The sequence below is a fragment of the Pseudorca crassidens genome, chromosome 6 (assembly GCF_039906515.1).
Source record: "Pseudorca crassidens isolate mPseCra1 chromosome 6, mPseCra1.hap1, whole genome shotgun sequence".
Taxonomy (NCBI): Eukaryota; Metazoa; Chordata; class Mammalia; order Artiodactyla; family Delphinidae; genus Pseudorca; species Pseudorca crassidens.
This window is the reverse complement of record NC_090301.1, coordinates 75,783,842-75,799,945: the sequence shown is the minus strand read 5'-3', so window position 1 is coordinate 75,799,945 and position 16,104 is coordinate 75,783,842. Positions and strand designations below refer to the sequence as shown.

The 16,104-nt window shown below is 36.6% G+C and overlaps 1 protein-coding gene across 5 annotated transcripts in view; it reads left to right on the top strand.

The window, feature by feature from the left end:
* Nucleotides 1–16,104, top strand: part of KCNJ3 (potassium inwardly rectifying channel subfamily J member 3) — a 179,097-nt gene that overhangs the window by 19,218 nt on the left and 143,775 nt on the right. The window lies entirely within an intron of this gene.

The following is a 16,104-nucleotide window of genomic DNA, read 5'->3' as shown; positions in this document are numbered from 1 at the left end:
AATAATTGAGATGTGCCTACAATTTTCCTCTATGAATGATTCTACAATATTTGGCTTTATGAGCTGTAATTAATCATTACACTTTAATGATCCTTCAGAAGATAGTGATCTGGCAAACCCCTAGTGTTACTGCAAATGAGCTAGCTCTCTCCTGACCATTGGAAATTTTATTCATCCTTCCTTATTGCAGGTTCTGAATCATTAGCCTGTGAGCTCCTTGTATCTGTTGTAGTCAGGACCTAAATCAGGGATGTCTTGTTTACTTCTCTGGTTTCCCTATTCCTGCCCAGATTGCTATTACCTTTTAAAGTAATTGCTGGTGTTTCAGAAAACTTACCTTATCAAGTAAAATCCATGACCCGTGGATCACTATATATTGGAACCCAAACTACCCTCCTCCAAGTAACTTCTATGATTATATATATTTTTAAATATTTATTATTTCTTAATTGTGTTTTCTTTTCTCTTTTAGAGATACCTTTTCAATAATTTGAGTCAAAATAAAACTCAAATTTTTGAGAAACATAGTTTTTCTATATAAGGCAATTTTTAATGAACAATTCCTAAATAAAATCCTAGTTTATCATTTTCTTTTGATAGCTGTTATAGACGTTTTTCCAGGGACTTTAAAAAATGAATGCCTAAATATTGAGGCATGAAGTAGGATGACCAACTATCTCCATTGACCTGAAACTGAAAGGTTTTCTGGGGCATGAGTCTTTCAGTGTTAAACCAGGAACTCTGAGCAAACTGGGATGGTTAGTCACCCAATTTAGCAGTCAGGAATGTTAGTTAAGCCTTCCTAGATATCTACTTCAATTTAATGGAGAAGTTTGCTTCATTGGTAATGGAATAGGTCTTTTCAAACTTATGATTGGAGTTACTCCACTGTTTTCCACTTTCCACATTCAACATTGAAGCCTCAAAAATACATAAAAAGAATATTTTCACATGTTATTTTCTCTATTATTTTCACTGCTGTCTTGTATAGAATATTTAATTAATACAGTCCTTAGCATTTTAGAATGAAGTTTCTCATTTGTTGTGCCGGAGGGTGGTATGGGTAAATTACTGGGGATGAGGTGAGTTGAGGAGGGTTGACACTATATTTGTCACAATCTTGCCTATGGCAGATATGATAAAAGAAGTCAGCAAACCTTGTAGATAATCAAGCTAATTGTTAAATGTAAGCAAGTGGGATTGTAATTGGGGAAAGCAGTTTTGGTTAAGATGTGGCATGGTCCAGTGACACAGAACTTCATAGTTTAGACATTAACTAAGTAATTTTCAGAGATTTTCAAGGTGAAGTTCTGGTACTACCTGCATTGGAATCCCATGGGAAGCTTATTAAAATGCTGACTTTGGAGCCTTTGCCTAGACTTACAGTGTTCAAATATCTGATGTTTGTGAATCAGGAAATTTGCATTTGTGATAGGCACCCAGATGATTCTTATTAAGAACATTAAAGTTTGAGAACTACTCAATTTCAGCTAGTGAAGCCACTAATATTTATTGAATTAACTACTCAGCAGAAATATTTTGGACCAATTTAGCATATTGGCATGTGGTAAAAATGAAAGAGAACATAGCTCTTTAAATTTCTGAAGTCTTCAGAGATGAAGCTTGTTTTATTTTTTAGAATGTGTATATATTATAAATAATTGGCCTATACAATTATGGAGGCTGGTGAGTCCAAAATCTATAGTGTGGGCCAGCAGGCTTGATACGCAGGAGAGCTGATGGTGCAGATGAAGTCCGAAAGCATTCTTCTGGAGAATTCTCTGTTGTTCAGTAAGGACACTCTTTTGTTCTAGTCAGGCTTCGAATGAGTGGATGAAGCCCACCCACATTATGGAGAGCAATCTGCTTTACCCCAAATTCACTGATTTAACTGTTAAAGAGATAAAGCTTTGTGTCGATTCAGACTGTGCTGATCAATGTAGCCAAATGCAAATTAATGTGGGTGGAAAACGGTGAAAATCAAGAGTATGGATTAAAATGCATTGCTATTCATCATGATAAGGAAGAACAAGATGTGATAGCTATTGTGGAACATTGTGTGAAGATGTAATATAAATACCAAACAAGGATGTTAGTGCCACTCACTGCTGGAGAGAATTCTGATCATTGAAATCACTACACATGGATTTGACCAGAACACTGCATGCATGTATTTACCGTTTCATAGCGGGATTATCATTATGCTTACTGCAAAGTTCAGAAGGACAATTTTTTTCATAATTTTACACTAAGACTGATGCTGGCTATTAGTCAGTAAAGCTAAACTATTTGAGGGCTTTGTTTTCTGGGGTAAATATTGTGGAGATTGCAGAGATTAAAGAGAAATATGCTTTTAATAGGAAATGGATAATGAGTAAGATTTGAGATCCAGATAGAGTGAGTTTATCTTGACAAGTAAGGATTCTAGACCCACTTTGCATTGCTTCACTTTGATTAGTTACTACTTTGTTCTAGGCTCTATTTGAAAAAGAGCTAAGATCAGTGACCCATTCAGCTCATAGAGGAGAGCTCAGAACTGCAATTCAAGTGGGAAGTCATGGCTGCCATTGTTATTGTTGCAGTTGAAAATGAATGTTGAATAAAATAAAAATATATGAAGTTATTTTATAAACTGTGGCATTTTAATATTTATTAATGATGGTAACAAAGTGCCATTACAAGATTGAGACGCTCTCAGCATGGGGCAGGGGAGGAAGGAAGACGATTAATTCTTTGTTGTCCAAGGATGACTTACCTTTGTAACCTACATTGTGTTGGTTATAGGTGGGGTGTATTTGCTGAATGTCTTGTGCCAAAAATATACTCATGAGCCTGAAAGTAGCTCTAGTTATGATCATTCCTGCTGCCTAGTTCAAAGAAGAGTGATGTCTAGACTATTTCAGAGGGATGATTAAGATCTTAAAGGCTTTTGACGAAAGAGCATCTTAGTCTTCCTAAATTACTGTCAAGCAAACTTTTCGTACACCTGTAAATAATTTTTAATTTAATTTAGGCCTTTTATTTTATTTTGTTTAATTTTATTTTTATTTTAGATTTCTTGTCATTTAAGTTGGAAAATGTCCTGATGTTAGTTTTCAAAGCCCTATTTAGGCACATGTAGTACCAACTCTGTAGCATATCTCAACATTTAGATACAGGTAAAATCCGAGTCCATGAGAGGAGAACTTTCTTCCAAATACACATAATATGAGGGGATAACTTTGGGAAGTGAAGAGCGCAGGGTGCTTTGATGATTATAGAACGTTTCGACCTTAGGAACTGAGTGTATGTCTGTGTATAAGCTCCCAGCACTTTTTTTTAGTACTTTTTCGGTGCTAAGGGTTTACTTTCTGACTCATGCTCCTGATTCAGCAGTTCCCCAGAAATGGCTCCAATCCTTCCGTATTTGGCAGCACTACTTAGAGAATACAGAGAGAAAATGATGTAGCCTCTTTGTATGTGTGTATTTATTCAGATTAGCATTATCGGTTCCAAAAATGTTTTAACATGTGTTATCTGTTTCTTTCTGGTTTTGCTTTGCACTACATTTCTCCCAGTGGCTCTTTTCAAATATGCTTCATTACCCTCCATTTTAATTTGTATACATTAAATGCAAAGGTTTGTTAAGCTTATTTGGATTATTCTCTTCATTTAGTTAAGGGTTTAACATTTTATAGCCTGTAAATTACAAAATGGTAGTGACTCACCATAATCCCTTATCAAAACGTTTCAGAGCCTTAAGTTTTTAAGGCCAATTTGCTAAAATCGAGGACAGACTTTGGTCTTGAACTTTCAATGTCTCTCTTATGCAATGCACTGATGGTCTATTGCTTTTTATTCAGTTATTTACTATTGTTTAAATTCAGTCTAACAAGCTGAATTTTGCTTATCTTTTAAATGTGTCTAAAACCTTACTAAAGAAGGGACCTAACATTTACAGAGTGCCCTCCTATACTCCAGGTTCTACTAGACCAGTACTACAGATATCAGTTAAAATACTGTACCTTATTTGAACTGATCATTTAATCATATCTGCCCAATATGATGTCTTCCCTGGCTTGGATATGCTTGGTTAAATCTAATATGCTATTTTCAGCTTCAAAGAAACATATTTCTTCCTTTTCTTTACACAAGAAGCCATAATATTATCAGAACCAGAGAAAGTTGAGAGGAAGAAAAAAAAGGCACATTTATGATTTTTAAAACTTAGCTGTCACCTAATTAAATAGTAGAATTGGAATGATAGTATTATAAAGATAAAGTGCACCTTAGTGATAATCTAGTTAAATCGGAAATGGAAACTCTGATTCAGTGAGGTAAAACAACTTGCCCATCTTTTCAGAACCAGTTGGTGGAAGAGTCTGGAATATATTTTTGCACTTTGACTCACTGTGGCATTCTTCTCATCACCAACAATGATTCACTTATCTAAATGCAATTCTTGCTTACCTTCTTCAAAATAATTTATAATGATGGAGATTATATTTTTTTGAAACATGTCAAGGATTTTCTCCCTATTACCAGAGTTTAAATTTTAGATCAGATCAGCTAGTTGCCTAGCTGAGTAGAGGGGAAGGCCAGTCAAGAGATACATGCCTGGGCTTCCCTGGTGGCGCAGTGGTTGAGAGTCCGCCTGCCGATGCAGGGTACATGGGTTCGTGCCCCGGTCCGGGAAGATCCCACATGCCGCAGAGCGGCTGGGCCCGTGAGCCATGGCCGCTGAGCCTGCGCGTCCGGAGCCTGTGCTCCGCAACGGGAGAGGCCACAACAGTGAGAGGCCCGCGTACCGCAAAAAAAAAAAAAAAAAAAAAAAAAAAGAGAGATATGCCTTATAAATAGGCCTGGTCTTGAACAACATTGCAAAGTCCTTTTTTTGGCTAAATACGATACAACTGGTAGTTATTGAGATCATCATATTTTTCGACAACTATATATTAAGCAACCTCTGTATTTCAAGCAGTGTTCCAGGCACTGGGTACACAGTGATGAATAAGAAAGTCTGACGGCCGCAGCCAGCAAAACTCATGATCCAGTGAGAGATAACACTTACCCAGGCAGTGGGAGTAATGTAAATTGGGAAATAAATCATGTTAGTGGGAGATGTGTAAAGACCACAATCTATGGTTAGAAAGGATAAGGGAGTTAGCTAGGCCAAGAGGGGTGGAAAGAGTATTATTGGAAGAGTGAACAAAGTTGGAAGAGACCTCAAGTGTAACAGAAACAGAAAACTTGCTTTGTTTAAGGTACTGAATGATATTCACATGGTTAGAGATAGAATATATGTAGGGTAATGGAGAAATAAAGGAGTTTCAGGAGATAGTAGCGGAAGAATAAAGGCTGGAAAATGTAGCGGTTTTAGTCATTTATGTTTTTGCACTGAATTGTTATGAGTAATGAGGAGCCACAGATGACTTTTAAGCAGAAGGATGACATGATCATAACTGCATTTTAAGGAAAAATAAATCACTCTGGCTGACCTTATAAAAAATATTAAACAGGAAAAACTAGAGATGGGTTGATCAATTAGGGTGTTAGAGCAGTAATTCAGATGAAAAGTGATAATCTGTTGCTAGGGGAAGTTTGAAGAAGCATCCACTTTTGGCTAGGATATTGGAAAAGATTTGTTGAAAACTTGAAGTATGTAAAATTTCATGTTGCCCTTGATGAAATTTGATGCCTGAAGATGAAGGAGAAGACACAAGATGAAGCAGCTGCAGACCTGGGGGTGCAGAATGCAGGGACTATATAGCAGAAGAGTTTCTAAATTCAGATTTTGACTAAAGAGTGAGATGTACGAAGCGGAATAAGCCCAAAAGGTAAGGCTGGAAATGTATTGGGAGATCGTGGATAGGCCTGAGGGACAGAGCTTCAATTTATTGGGCAAAAAAGAAGGTATAACAGGTTTTAGAGCAGGAGAGCGCTATGATCAGATTTGTACCTAAGGTCTCTGGATAATAGTGTGTAAAATAAATAACAGTAGTGTATATAACATTGTCTTTCTCATTTCATTGTTTTCTATGTTCATTTTGTACCTCCTGGGAGAAGAAAGATAAGTAAAATGGATATGGTTTGGATTTCTTTAGCTTTTGAAAAATGCTTTACATCAATACGATATGTAAATTTTGTAAATCAGATGAGATATGCTCAATACTTTAGTTAAAATAAACGGTCCTAAATTATTATTTTCAATCAAAATTTGTTGCAAAAATTTATTCTTTAAAAAAATTTAGATACATAGAATGAGTTTGTCTTCAACATGATCTTTTAAAGATCCAATACAGTGTGGTATAAAAAATAAAGTGTCAAATTAGAATTGGAATTTAAAAACCTTTTTTAGAAGAAATCTGTGAAGATATTGAATTCATTCAGTTATATATTTGTACTCTATAATTTAAAATTAAGTTCTAGAGAGTGCTTTTGAATAACACCCCAACTGTCTTTCAGAATTCCTTAAGAAATAAAATTATGACTCTGTGAAGAAAAATAAAATCTCAGAAATTTGATATATGTTAAAATTAGATGAAAGCTTTGTGTGAAGATAAAAATGACAATTTTTGTAGTTATGGAGATTAGTCTATTAGTGACAATATGTAACTAAGAAGATACTATGAGTACCTGAACTTACAAAATGTTGATGTGTGTGTTTGTATAAATGTGCTTTCTGATGAGAACACTTAATATTAACCAAAAGCTGCTATTATTATTATTATATTTTGATCTTTGCTATTATAAGGATAACTTAGTTCAGTGAGTGCTAGGTATAGATAAATTCTGCCCTATTTTTTGAGTAAAATACATTTTAAATTGATCTAAGGGAAAATAGGTATAGATAAGTCCATTTTTCCTTGGGGTCAAGGATTTTCTTTCATTGTGTTGCCACACTGAACTTCAAGTTGTTATACATTTCCTGCTTATGCAGTGGTTTTTACTCTGCAAGCAAAAGTGAGAGTAGAAAATAACCTGTTGAAAAATGCCTTCACTGACACCTTTCATTTCTTGGAATTGTACCAGCAGTCATGTGCCCTAGGAATGGGTTTTTGCCTGTACGTGGTAACTTTGCCATGCCTCAATACAGTGTAGTTTCAAATTGGAAAATGATCTTAACTGTCTGGGCGAATAAAGTCTGATGTAATGGGTGAAAGTAAATTCTATTCTAGTGTTATAAATGTAATGTTTCACTTTACATTATTTGTAAAGTAAAATGTTACATTTTATTTTTATCCTACATATCTACCTTTAATGTAGAGCTGAGATGTGAAGAAGTATTACTTAACTCTGAAAGAGTTTTTATGACTCATCTGGACTTTCAGTGTTTCCCTTGGGAGATTATCCTGCAACTTAATGGTTCATATTCCAAAAATAATTTTCTTAGACATTCAAAAAATCTCCTTCAAGAAATAAAACTTCACTGATAATATCAACTAAAGCCTTTTGATTTTTTAAAAAATGAAATCTTTAAGATTTTTACTGTGGTTTTTTTGAATTTTATTTAATTAATTGTTTTATACAGCAGGTTCTTATTAGTCGTCAATTTTATACACATCAGTGTATACATGTCAATCCCAGTCTCCCAATTCATCACACCACCACCACCACCCCACGCCACTTTCCTCCCTTGGTGTCCATACGTTTGTTCTCTACATCTGTGTCTCAATTTCTGCCCTGCAAACTGGTTCATCTGTACCATTTTTCTAGGTTCCACGTATATGCGTTAATATACGATATTTGTTTTTCTCTTTCTGACTTACTTCACTCTGTATGACAGTCTCTAGGTCCATCCATGTCTCAACAAATGACCCAATTTCGTTCCTTTTTATGGCTGAGTAATATTCCATTGTATGTATATACCATATCTTCTTTATCCATTCATCTGTCGATGGGCATTTAGGTTGCTTCCATGACCTGGCTATTGTAAATAGTGCTGCAATGAACATTGGGGCACATGTGTCTTTTTGAATTATGTTTTTTTTCTGGTTATATGTCCAGTAGTGGGATTGCTGGATCATATGGTAATTCTATTTTTAGCTTTTTAAAGAACCTCCATACTGTTCTCCATAGTGGCTGTATCAATTTACATTCTCACCAACAGTACAAGAGGGTTCCCTTTTCTCCAAACCCTCTCCAACATTTGTTGTTTGTAGATTTTCTGACGATGCCCATTCTAACTGGTGTGAGGTGATACCTCATGGTAGTATTGATTTGCATTTCTCTAATAATTAGTGATGTTGAGCAGCTTTTCATGTGCTTCTTGGCCATCTGTATGTCTTCCTTGGAGAAATGTCTATTTAGCTCTTCTGCCCAGTTTTGGATTGGGTTGTTTGATTTTTTAATATTGAGCTGTATGAGCTGTTTATATATTTTGGAGATTAATCCTTTGTCCACTGATTAGTTTGCAAATATTTTCTCCCATTCTGAGGGTTGTGTTTTCATCTTGTGTATGGTTTCCTTTGCTGTGCAAAAGCTTTGAAGTTTCATTAGGTCCTATTTGTTTATTTTTGTTTTTATTTGCATTACTCTAGGAGGTGGATCAAAAAATACCTTGCTGTGATTTATGTCAAAGAATGTTCTTCCTATGTTTTCCTCTAAGAAGTTTATAGTGTCTGGTCTTACATTTAGGTCTCTAATCCATTTTGAGTTTACTTTTGTGTATGGTGTTAGGGAGTGTTCTAATTTCATTCTTTTACATGTAGCTGTCCAGTTTTCCCAGCACTACTTATTGAAGAGACTTTTTCTCCATTGTATATCCTTGCCTCCTTTGTCATAGATTAGCTGACCATCGGTGAATGGGTTTATCTCTGGGCTTTCTATCTTGTTCCATTGATCTATATTTCTGTTCTTGTGCCAGTACCATATTGTCTTGATTACTGTAGCTTTGTAGTATAGTCTGAAGTCAGGGAGCCTGATTCCTCCAGCTCCACTTTTTTTCCTCAAGACTGCTTTGGCTATTCAGGATCTTTTGTGTCTCCATACAAATTTTAAGATTTTTTGTTCTAGTTCTGTAAAAAATGCCATTGGTAATTTGGTAGGGATTGCATTGAATCTGTAGATTGCTTTGGGTAGTATAGTCATTTTCACAATATTGATTCTTCCAATCCAAGAACATGGTATATCTCTCCATCTGTTAGTATCATCTTTAATTTCTTTCACCAGTGTCTTATAGTTTTCTGCACACAGGTCTTTTTTCTCCCTAGGTAGGTTTATTCCTAGGTAATTTATTCTTTTTGTTGCAATGATAAATGGGAGTGTTTCCTTAATTTATCTTTCAGATTTTTCATCATTAGTGTATAGGAATGCAAGAGATTTCTGTGCATTAATTTTGTATCCTGCAACTTTACCAAATTCATTGATTAGCTCTAGTAGTTTTCTGGTAGCATCTTTAGGATTCTCTATGTATAATATCATGTCGTCTGCAAACAGTGACAGTTTTACTTCTTCTTTTACAATTTGTATTCATTTTATTTCTTTTTCTTCTCTGATTGCCGTGGCTAGGACTTCTAAAACTCTGTTGAATGATAGAGTAAGAGTGGACATCCTTGTCTTTTTCCTGATGTTAGAGCAAATGCCTTCAGTTTTTCACCATTGAGAATGATGTTTGCTGAGGGTTTGTCATATATGGCGTTTACTATGTTGAGGTAGGTTCCCTCTATGCCCACTTTCCAGAGAGTTTTTATCATAAATGGGTGTTGAATTTTGTCAAAAGCTTTTTCTGTATCTATTGAGATGATCATATGGTTTTTCTTCTTCAATTTGTTAATATGGTGTATCACATTGATTGATTTGTGTATATTGAAAAATCCTTGCATCCCTGGGATAAACCCCACTTGATCATGGTGTATGATCCTTTTAATGCCTTGTTGGATTCTGTTTGCTAGTGTTTTGTTGAGAATTTTTGCATCTGTATTCATCAGTGATATTGGTCTGTAATTGTCTTTTTCTGTAGTATCTTTGTCTGGCTTTGGTATCAGGGTGATGGTGGCCTCATAGATTGAGTTTGGGAGTGTTCCTTCCTCCTAAATATTTTGGAAGAGTTTGAGAAGGATGGGTGTTAGCTCTTCTCTAAATGTTTGATACAATTCAAACATTCAAACATGTGAAGCCATCTGGTCCTGGACTTTTGTTTGTTGGAAGATTTTTAATCATAGTTTCAATTTCATTACTTGTGAATGGTCTGTTCATATTTTCTATTTCTTCGTGGTTCAGTCTTGGGAGGTTATATTTTTCTAAGAACTTGTCCATTTCTTCCAGGTTGTCCATTTTATTGGCATAGAATTGCTTGTAGTAGTCTCTTAGGATGCTTTGTATTTCTGAGGTGTCCATTGTTCTTTTTCATTTCTAATTTTATTGATTTGAGTCTTCTCCCTCTTTTTCTTGATGAGTCTGTCTAATGGTTTATCAATTTTGTTTATCTTCTCAAAGATCCAGCTTTTAGTTTTATGATCTTTGCTATTGCTTTCTTTGTTTCTATTTCATTTATCTCTGCTCTGATCTTTATGATTTCTTTCCTTCTGCTAACTTTGGGTTTTGTTTTTTCTTCTTCCTCTACTTCCTTTAGGTGTAAGGTTAGATTGTTTATTTGAGATTTTTCTTGTTTCTTGAGGTAGGCTTGTATAGCTATAAACTTCCCTCTTAGAATTGCTTTTGCTGCATCCCATAGGTTTTGGATCATCGTGTTTTCATTGTCATTTGTCTCTAGGTATGTTTTGATTTCCTCTTTGATTTTTTAAGTGATCTCTTCGTTTTTTAGTAACGTATTGTTTAGCCTCCATGTGTTCATGTTTTTTTTTTTTTTACCTGTAATTGATTTCTAATCTCCTAGTGTTGTGGTCAAAAAAGATGCTTGATATGATTTTAATTTTCTTAAATTTACTGAGGCTTGACTTGTGACCCAAGATATGATCTATCCTGAAGAATGTTCCATGTGCACTTGAGAAGAAAGTGTAATCTGCTGTTTTTGGATGGAATGTCCTATAAATATCAATTAAATCTATCTGGTCTGTTGTGTCTTTTAAAGCTTGTGTTTCCTTATTTATTTTCATTTTGGATGATCTGTCCATTGGTGTAAGTGAGGTGTTAACGTCCCCCAGTATTATTGTGTTTTGTCGATTTCCTCTTTTATAGCTGTTAGCAGTTACCTTATGCATTGTGGTGCTCCTACATTGGGTGCATATATATTTATAATTGTTATAACTTCTTCGTGGATTGATCCCTTGATCATTTTGTACTGTCCTTCCTTGTCTCTTGTAACATTCTTTATTTTAAAGTCTATTTTATCTGATATGAGTATTGCTCCTCTAGCTTTCTTTTGATTTCCATTTGCATGAAATATCTTTTTCCATCCCCTCACTTTCAGTCTGTATGTGTCCCTAGATCTGAAGTTGGTCTCTTGTAGACAGCATATATATGGGTCTTGTTCTTGTATCCATTCAGCGAGCCTGTGTCTTTTGATTGGAGCATTTAATCCATTCACGTTTAAGGTAATTATCGGTATGTATGTTCCTGTGACCATTTTCTTAATTGTTTTGGGTTTGTTTTTGTAGGTCCTTTTCTTCTCTTGTGTTTCCCACTTAGAGAAGTTCCTTTAGCATTTTTTGTAGAGCTGGTTTGGTGGTGTTGAATTCTCTTAGCTTTTGCTTGTCTGTAAAGCTTTTGATTTCTCCATCAAATCTGAATGAGATCCTTGCCAGGTAGAGTAATCTTGGTTGTTGGTTCTTCCCTTTCATCACTTTAAGTATATCATGCCACTCCCTTCTGGCTTGTAGAATTTCTGCTGAGAAATCAGCTCTTAACCTTATGGGAGTTCTCTTGTAGGTTATTTGTCATTTTTCCCTTGCTGCTTTCAATAATTTTTCTTTGTCTTTAATTTTTGTCAGTTTGATTATTATGTGTCTTGGTGTGTTTCTCCTTGGGTTTATCTTGCCTGGGACTCTCTGATTCCCTGGACTTGGGTAGATATTTCCTTTCCCATGTTAGGGAAGTTCTTGAGTATAATCTCTTCAGATATTTTCTCAGGTCCTTTTTCTCTCTCTTCTCCTTCTGGGACCCCTATAACGTGAGTTTTTGGTGCATTTAATGTTGTCCCAGAGGCCTCTTAGGCTGTCTTCATTTCTTTTCATTCTTTATTCTGTTTTGTGACAGTGAATTTCACCATTCTGTGTTCCAGGTCACTTATCCGTTCTTCTGCCTCAGTTATTCTGCTATTGATTCCTTCTAGTGTACTTTTTATTTCAGTTATTGTATTGTTCATCTCTGTTTGTTTGTCCTTTAGTTCTTCTAGGTTTTGTTCTTTAATTCTTCTAGGTCTTTGTTAAACATTTCTTGCATCTTCTCCATCTTTGCCTCCATTCTTTTTCTGAGATCCTGGATCATCTTCACTATCATTATTCTGAATTATTTTTCTGGAAGGTTGCCTATCTCCACTTCATTTAGTTGTTTTTCTGGGGTTTTATCTTGTTCCTTCATCTGGTACATAGTCCTCTGTCTTTTCATTTTGTCTGTCTTTCTGTGAATGTGGTTTTTATTCCACACTCTGCAAGATTGTAGTTCTTCTTGCTTCTGCTGTCTGCCCTCTGGTGGATGAGGCTTTCTAAGAGGCTTGTGCAAGTTTTCTGATGGGAGAGACTGGTGGTAGTTAGAGCTGGGTGTTGCTCTTGTGGGCAGAGCTCAGTAACACTTTAATCCGCTTGTCTGCTGATGGGTGGGGCTGAATTCCCTCCCTGTTGGTTGTTTGGCCTGAGGCAACTCAGCACTGGAGGCCACAGGCTCCCTGGTGGGGCCAATGGCAGACTCTGGGAAGGATAACCCAGAGAATCCAAAGAGCACCCTCCAGAACCCCCGCTGCCAGTGTCCCCGTCCATGTGGTGAGCCACAGCCACCCCCTGCCTCTGCAGGAGACCCCCCCCATCACTAGCAGGTAGGTCCGGTTCAGTCTCCTGTGGGGTCACTGCTCCTTCCCCCGGGTGGTGATGCACACACTACTTTGTATGTGCCCTCCAAGAGTGGAGTCTCTATTTCCCCCAGTCCTGTAGAAGTCCTGCAATCAAATCCTACTAGGCTTCAAAGTCTCATTCTCTGGGAATTCCTCCTCCCATTGCCAGATCCCCAGGTTGGGAAGCCTGACGTGGGGCTCAGAACCTTCACTCCAGTGGGTGGACTTCTGTGGTATAAGTGTTCTCCAGTTTGTTAGCCACCCACCCAGAGCTTATGGGATTTGATTTTATTGTGATTGTGCCCCTCCTACCATCTCACTGAGGCTTCTCCTTTGTCTTTGCATGTGGGGTATATTTTCTGGTGTGTTCCAGTGTCTTCCTGTCAATGACTTTTCGGCAGTTAGTTGTGATTCTGGTGCTCTTGCAAGAGGGAGTGAGCCCACGTCCTTCTACTCTGCCATCTTGAACCAATCTCCTGGCTGCCTCATTTTTTAGACATTATTTCAGCGTTAAAAGCAGAAAGAGGAGGGAAGAGGGAAGGATAACAGAGCTTTCTCCTAGAGAAACTTTTACATTGTTTTTAGGAAAAGACATTTCCTGGGAGATTCTCTCTCCACATTGGTCAAAACCTCCTCCAACTCTCTTGTCCCAACTGGAAGAATTTTAGAAATTGAATATTTTGAGCAGTGCATAATTTCTTCGATGAAATAAATTTTTAAAAGTTAGAATGAAAATCTTGCCCTTTACATGTCAAAGTCTCCACTTAAACCCTGTGAGGTGAGCCAAGATACCTACTTAATAGGTTAAAAGGTGCTAGTACTGCACTTTGTGTTTATTTTTTTTCCTGCCATCATGAGACTGCTTGGTAGAAAGTGAATTTTTCTGCCGTGTCTTATTCTGCATTTGTTTGTATTTGAAATTTTGAAATGTCCTAGATATCCCAGGACAATTTTGTTGCTATGGAATTTGTCATTGTTTCCGAATTAACATAGTATTTATGGACTTTCTCTTTCTCAACCCTTACTTCCTTTTCTTCATGGCAGGCCATACATTTCTTAGCCACTGGTGTTTAGATAAATGAAAGACAATTGCAGACTTCAGTGGACTCTTTAGAAACATAAAAGCATCTTACAGGGTCATATTTTGGAACAGGATTCACAAAGATTTGTGGCTCTAATCATTTTTTTCCCTTTTGTATCACCACTTGGTTTGAAGTTTTCCTTGGACGCAGTGCCAGTCTGGCAACTCAAGTAGCTCATTAGCTGTTCGTTTCTGCCTCCTTTGCATTATTTCACTAACTCCCATCAAAATTCAGTGTGTAGCTCTGAGCCTGCTAAGAACAGTCTGGCCAGATATCATTCAAAAGCATGTATTATTTACAGATCACTTGAAAGTACCAGGGGTTAATCAAGGATGGAAAGTACAGAATCACATTTAGCTTTTATCAGTGATTTTTTTTTAAAGTGGAAAATAATTCAGATGTTTAGTGCATTTCTAGGAAACAGAGGCTAAGTCTGCCCGCCACAACATTAGAAAAAGCAAACAAATAAAAGCTTTAGTATTGATTTTTGGTTTAACCTATTGATATGTAGACATTTTGTTTCTCAAAATCTACTTTCCTTACACAGACTTAGAGACTAAACCAGCCAGTTAACCTATGGTAAGAACCCACTGAGTATTGAAACAGATTCTGACCCTAGCAGATTCCATTTTTTTTACCTTTTTTTAAGTTACTGTAGTATAACTGTCACTGAATTGGCTGTGTATGCTTAAACCTAATTCTCAAATGATTCTTTCTTACTCTATATTAATTATACATTTAAATTTAAAAAGCATAGATTCTTACCTTCTATAAAATTAATCTTCAGTATTCTGCTTTTCATTGAGATATGCTAAACATTTCAGTGAAGGGTCAGCTTTCTTTCCATTTTCCCTTACAGAGAAAAAAATGTCGTCCCCCCCAGGAAAATAAAATAAAATAGAAACTAAATGTGTCCTCCTGAATATTTTCACCAGTTTTAAGTTGAGACTGTCTTTTGGATGACAGAAACAGCCTGAGTAAGGGATGCAATGCAAGCCTGCATTGTCTCAGGTACATGCTTACAATAATAGAGAATTACATGAAATTTCCATATTGCCTTTGCATTTTAAGGCCAAAGTTCCAAAGCTGAAATTCCTAAGTGATAAGTGCCTTACATTATAAGGTAGTGCTAGATATGCTTATGTAGGACTTTTAAAAAGATAGCAAAATTGGTGACTATTAACCCTTATTCCCAACTTTCATTTGGTAGGCTATTGTTGAGATGTGTTAATGTAGAGTATGTCAGTCTACTGGAGAGTTTTTTGTCCTGCGGCGCTTCTTCATCCCTATGGCATAGAAGATTAGAGGAGAGATCCTAGTGAGAGTTCCTATTAGAAGCTGACGTGAGTTTGTCTTCAAGTTTGGTGAGCATAAGTGAACACAGAGAGTGCTTGGAGAAGATCAAAATTTTGTGCAAATTTACTTTTGCAAAATTTACAAACTATTTGACTACATGACTATATTGCTAAAGCCCTTTTCAGAGATTTGGAAGGATCCCATCCAAAGGGCCCTGAGCTTAAACTACCTTATGTTTATGATAAATCCACCTCTTATATAAACTAATATTTGCTTCCCATTTTCTAAATTCATGGAAATTCATGAAAATTTACTGGCGATGCTTGAGATGACAGAGTTCTGCATGACTGAAAAAGGCTAATGTATCTTGAATTTTGCCTGGCAAGCATGCCTTAGTTTGCCAAAAGCTCACTGCATACCAAAGGAAGTGGCTGGGCTTCATCTCCCCTGAGGGAATCCTGCCCAAGAGGGCTTTTTGCTGGAGGGAGTTAAGAAAATCTGGGATGATTGATTCCCCATGGTCTGGAATTACAGTCCCCTTCACCGCCCCTGACCCCACACAAAGGCAGTGTGAATTAGTGAAACACCAATTATAAGAAATTGTGAAGTGCCTACACACACACACACACACACACACACACACACACACACACACACACACACACACACACACACACCCCTCCTATGAAAGAACCAGCAACTAATGATTGCTAGAATGGAGAACAGGACAACCAGCTTGTGTTAAACGAGACGGAGCTAGAGAGGTGTCAGTGTTTCAGTCCTCTGCTTCTAATCACTACT